The sequence below is a fragment of the Mesitornis unicolor genome, unplaced genomic scaffold, assembly GCF_000695765.1.
Source record: "Mesitornis unicolor isolate BGI_N332 unplaced genomic scaffold, ASM69576v1 scaffold30701, whole genome shotgun sequence".
Lineage (NCBI taxonomy): Eukaryota > Metazoa > Chordata > Aves > Mesitornithiformes > Mesitornithidae > Mesitornis > Mesitornis unicolor.
The window spans coordinates 6543-12900 of NW_010163637.1; positions in this window are offsets into that span (position 1 = coordinate 6543).

Here is a 6358-nt window from a genome sequence, read left to right on the forward strand (position 1 = left end):
TCTTACAGATGAGGCTGTAGAACAAAGTCAGAAGCTTTTTCTGAAGTCAGAGGGTGTCTGGCTGAATCGAACCCTCAGGCCTGTCATGCCCAGTACGTGGTGTAACATTAGACTGCAATTTGTCTTGTGCAATTTTGCAATCTAGTAATTTCTTCCTATGCTTGTAGGATGCCCTGAGGTCTTCAGAAGTGTCTCCTTGATTGTCTCTGTAAGGGGGAAAATAGAAAAAATCGGGGGTAGTGGGAATGCTGTGATCAGAGCTTAGAAGGCTGCTCAAGACCAAGGGAAGATGAAGATGTCTCAATAAGGAGGGAGGACAGTAGCAACAAAGGGAGCAACAAAGCAACATCAGAGTGTGCTTTGAAAATGCTTGGATGGTTGGTTATGAAGGATGTGGTTTTGCAACTGAGTTTAAGGTGGTGTAAAGCCATGGTGGAACTCAGACACAGTCCCTTACCCTTCCTGGGATTTGCTTTTGCAGTTGTGTGGCCTGTTGGTGAATTTGGGTGATACCTGCTTTATGCATCTGGGACCTGATCTCACCGAAACCATTACTGCACTGTTGTGGTAGTGGTAAGAGGTAAAGGAGAAAGTGTGGCCAGGACTGAGAGTGTGACCACACCTTCTGATAGCAGGGTAGTTTTAGCTTGACTTAAGCTGCTGGGTGTGAAATCTGCCTTTAACCACTTGCCATCTGCTGGTGATGCTTGTCTGGTCCCAGGATGAGCCAGTTCAGGGAAGTAGATCAGTAGAAAATTTATCCCATGCAAAACAGTTGTGGATAGCTTTCTGCCAGTTCTCTAAACCTGCTCTTTGTAGGAATAAATGCACTACAGGACTGATGGTGTGACCAGTTTGGAAGGTTAGGAGTTGGATAGAGTGAGACTGTTGTTAATTGTCAGACCACAGATTTACTAAGCTGTCTCTCACACGCTGCAGAAAATGATGAGCATGACTAGAAGCTCCTTTCATGCACTTCTTCATTGTGGTGGATGAACCAGCCTGTGTTTGTCGTAAGTGTGAATGAGAGTTTGCTTAGTTGGCTGTTGATTTGAAGCTCCATTTGCTGGTTCAAGGTTGTGGTGGGAATAGTGAATTGAAGTTTCCCATGAAAACTGAGTGCAACTTGTATGTTTGGGTTTGTTTGTTTTTCTATATGTGCCAGGAATTAAAGAGGGTCCATAGCTCTGGACATGAGTGACTGCTCATTCTGTCATGTGCATTTGCCAGTGCTCTGATTCTTGATTTAATTTTTTCACTATTCCTCAGAGACAAGTTAGCTATAAACTTACTATGCAGCAGAATTTACATTTGAGTGTAAATACATCTGGCAAATACTTGCTGAATAAAGCAGAACTTTCAGTGTACTTTTTTGTGAATATGTGATGTTACCACGTTTCAAAATTTGATGAAGAATCTTGATCTTTGAAAAGCATTGTTCAGACTATCCTTTTTTGGAATTTTAAAAAGTTGTTGGTTTTTTTTTCCAAGTAGTTGAAGATCAGAGTTGAGCTACTTAGATACTTACTTGCATTTGTGAAGATTAGCCCGTTAAAAGAGTGAAATGCGTAATTGGTTTTAAGTTGCTCTCATGATGACTGGCTACTGATGCTACTTCTCAAGGACTTTTTTATGTGGAGAGGTCTGCAGACTCACACTCTTGAGACCTAAACACTTGGAAAAAAAATAGTTTTATTTCTGTTGAAATCCTGATTTTGACTGAGAACACAATGTAACACTCCTTGAAAAGAAGGCCAAAGAAGATGTATGTACACATTCATGTATGTTGCTGACTAAGCCAAAACTTTAAAGTAAGCTTTAAACCATAGTATTACAAGCTTTTAATTTTTGTAACCTTTACAAATGCTAGTGAATGCAGCTGTTTTAAATAACACTTCCTGGTGATGCTGTGTGTGTAAATACGAGGCCTTCTGAAAAGCTTTTCTGTGAAGCTGTTAGTTCCTAAAGTATAACACTGTTCAATCTAGGAGCATCTCTAAGTAAATGACTAGAAAGCAGTTGGTTGGTTATGGACATTTACTTTGCAGAAGTAAAACTTACTCCTTACCAGCTGTGCCTTAAATCACATCATCTCTGACCTCTGCACAGAGTGGTTGGATTAAGGGCTCTAGTTGAGCATCTCTAACTCATTGTTATGTAAAAAATTAGATCTATGTTGGAGAGTATGCGGCATTATCCTCTGTGCAATGGCTGACTTGCTTGTAGGTGGAAGTCTATTGGCAAAAGGACTACTTTGTATCTGAGATGAGGCTTTTTTCAATCTGTTTTGCTGCTTTTTAAAGAAAGCATTGTTAACTTTAACTTGCTTTCAGGAAAAAATATCTGAGTGTTAGGTATGGCTTTTTTTTTCCCATTGTGTATGTACTCTGTAATTAACTTCTCCAGGGATTTTCATAAATCGTCTTTTCTATTGGCATGTCAAGAAACTGTGCAAGTAGGCCAAAAATTTAGGAGGGAAACAAAAAAAAATTCACAGGTTGCTGTGAAATGTGAAATGAATGGAAAACAGTGACAGAATTGGGATTGAATGAAAGGGGTTTTTTTGTCATGTCATACTCATTTTGTGCAATTTAATGCTAGGAGAGAGCAGGGAGAATCCTAGCATAAATTGTAAGGGTCCAGGTAAGGTGAATCTGATAGTATATAGTTGCAAGTCAGACACTGAACTGTTTTTTTTTTTAAATATATATGTACATATAAATAAAATATAACCAGTTAAAATAATTTGAAAAGTGGTATTGCACACTTTTTTTTATGAAAAATGTAGTCTGGTTTAGATGGAGGTTTTCTGTTGTGTTGGCCAGACTGAAAGTGTATGTGCATCATCTCAGTTCAGATAATCTAACAGCTCTGAGCTGCTGAAGCCTCTGGCTCCTCAGACTGATGAACCTCTACAGCTCTGCTTTTTTTCTGGCTAGAAATTCATGTGGATATGAGAAGGATCAGACTGCTCCCACTTGATGACAGTCAACAGTTAGTCAGATTGGCTCTTAGTGGTTTCACCCTAAATTTTATTGCTGTTTTTAGAGAAGAAAAAGCTACTCTTCTTATGCCTGTAAAGAATTAAATGTCACTCTCTCTAAAGTGAAGACACGATCACTTCAGCCTCTGTTTCTGTGGCTGTCTGTGTTGCAGAATTAGTTGAAGAGGTAGAGATAGAAAAGTTATCAAACTTTAGAAGAGGAACTTCCATTAAAAATGTAAAAGCAGTATCTTTTTTAGGAATGCAGTAGATTGATTAGCTTGTACTTATTTTGTGAGCATTTTTCTATTAGTGCTAGTGCATGAGTGGTAGTATTTATGGGTATATAAACTAATGTGGGTGTTTATAATATGCAAATTACTAGAAATAAATTTGTCTGGATAAATTCTTGCACTTGTTTCAAAGTAGGAGGAAAACTGACAAAATTTACTAAAAAGCGCTATATTCAAACAAATAAAGAACAGAAATTGAACTCACAAATACAGGGGAAGCGATCCTTTAATGTTAACCTCTAGTAGTCCCTGTTAAATATAACACACATGCATGAGGATTATTTTATTATTTAGCTTCCCTGAAATAGCTGCACTCACTACCCATTTTCTCATGGTTGTTTCAACTGCAGCCAGATGTAAAAATAGTGTAATCATCAATAATAATAATAAAAGAATATTATTATTCCTTCTCTTTTTATTTAGCAATGAAGGCAATAGGATGCAGTATTTTATGGAAGATAATGCTTTTATTTCTAAATTTTTCTTTTAGAACTTGTTAGTGTTTTCTCTTAAAGTGTCAATTATCTTGGTCACCATTCAGAATTTGAGTGTCTGACTTTGATCGTGGTATATCGCTTCCTTGCAGCAATATTGCATAACGTTAAAGGAAAAACAGCCCATGCCATCTGTTAATGCCTACCAGAGCCATGTGTGGCAGCTGTAAGCAGCAGTTATTTTCCTCCCTTCCTTATGTCCAAGCAGGCATATTGACCTATTCATATCCTTCTGCTATAGATAATTGCAAATTATGAAATTGCTATCTCAGAACTATTCAGTCTTGATCATCTTATTCTTTCATGCATAACTTAATCTTTTTTGTTTTCCTAGGAATACTGTTCTCAGAATTCTCCTGAAGCTTATTTCATTTTGGCTTTTTTATTGGAAAAGATTAAAAGATTTGAGTACCGAAGGAAAATGTGCAGAACTTGCACATTTGGTTATGAGGAGAACTGATGGGGAATGTCAGTATTGTTAGTGCTCATCCTTGGGAGCTATGCTTACTTTTCCTGCCTGCACTTTTTCCTTTGGAGTTATTGTTCATATTTTGCTTTATATGCTGTTTCCCCATCTTACTGGTCACATTTTCTACACAAGGTTCCATTTTCTTCTCTACTGTGTTGTTTCTCTTTTCCGAAACACTTTGTTTTTTTTTAGCCTTATTCTCACTGTTCTGAGTTTTTTTCCTGCCCTGCATTACTTATGCATCTGTGCAAGCAATCTGCGCGTTTCACGACTAATGAGTAATGACGAACTGGTCACAGATGCATGTGACCGATTAAGGCACTGTCAAAGGATAGGCACTGAAGTGGGAAGCTCATCTAGAAAGTGACCCTTGGCAGTAATTAGGGAACCAAGTTTGATTTTCAGAAATAAGTAATATCTGCCTCTCTTGCAACCTTCCAAGCCAACCAACTCTACCAGTGTCTAGAAGGACCATAATTTTCTTCATGCCGTCAGCCTGGCTTCCTTGAATATTGAAGAGTTGGAGTGTGGTATTCCACGATTACTTAGTCAAATTAACTATTGGCAGCTGCCAAAATGTTCCTGCTACCTTCTGTTTATTTGCTTTTCCTGGACCAGTGACCTCTGGATCCTCTCTTCGCAGGAGAAACAGATCCAACTTGCTGTGGTAGTAAAAGAATCAGGATTTTCTGTTTCTTGTTTATTTTTCCCCCCTTTTAATGAGTTGAGCAGGCTCACTGCTACCACAGCTCGCTTGAGTTGGGCTGCAGGAGCACAGAGCCAAGAGCAGTGGGGGAGAGTGGGCAGAGAGATGACCTTTCTCTTTTAACAGTGGTAAGCTGCTAATTTGGCTCAAGTCACACTTGAAAATGGCTTCTTGAAACAGGATGAAGCAAGTAGAGATTTAGTGTTTGCAACTTGCATATTGTAAATCAGTGAAATCAGGCCTCTGATCTACTACCTTCTGTTTAGTTTTCCTGACTTTCAGCTGGGGAGGAGCCATTGTCAGGAGAGATCAGAATATTAAAAAAGTAATTTGTTTGGATTTCAGGTGGGGTTTTTTTGAGTTTGCTGTTAGGGATTTTTAACAGTGATCATCACTGTAAAATTGAATTTTCCTGGAATAAATATTTTCATCATGAAAGGAAAAATATTTTAACACCTAAGAATATTGTTGAAAACATTTGTGAATTTGGTATGTGTTCTAGGCTCAGTGTTATGTTTTACTATCAATCTGTCATAAGTTTAAAAAAAAACATAGTAATTTGAAGAATTTAATCTGTTTTCCTAAAAATTGTGTAAAGGCATATGAATTTAAAGGAGATTCAGTCTTTCATGCTTTAGGTGAGAACTTAAAAGCCAAATGGTGACAGTGAAACAGACAATACACAAAGTTCTGTGAATGGCATGATGTAAACATGATACAAGTAATTATTTTTTGACTGATAAAATGCTTATTCCCATTCCTTTAATAATGATGAGCAAATAATCTAGATCAGTATAGGATTTTTGAGCAGAGCTTTCTCTTCTGTCCAACAGGTTGGAGGAAGTAATCTGTATTTTGTGAGTTTTAATCTTCGGTTCAACTCCAAAAATAGCTATACTCTGGATGCTGTACTTACAGTTTCTTTCTAGCTTGGCTGAGCTGCTGATGCAGAATGACAGACACTGCGCAAACACCCCTGATGTAACGCTGCTGTAGTGGGTCCTGCCGGGGCTGAGCGGGATGTGTGGTGCCTGGGCATGGGCGACTTCATTCAGGTGGCCTTTGGCTGGCTTAGGGCCATACCTGCATGTATTATGGCAGTGTTTGGCAGTTATGGCTGCAAGAGAGATTGTATTTAATATCCACAGCTTTTTAAATAGCGATCTCTTAAATTGGTATACTAAACATTTGAAAAGATAAGGTGCCAAAGAAGATAGTGGTGAATTGTTTGCTAGTTCTTGAGCTTTGGCACAGCTTTGTTCTAAGCCATGTCTTTTACTTAGCTTATAATGCACAAGCATGTATGAGGTTATGAGGAGTTTTGGTGTCTATACAGGTTTTAAGAGACTGAGTTGAAATCCTTGCATATTCACACTTAGCTTTTCTGCTTTTAAATGTTGGGTTGTCTTCCTG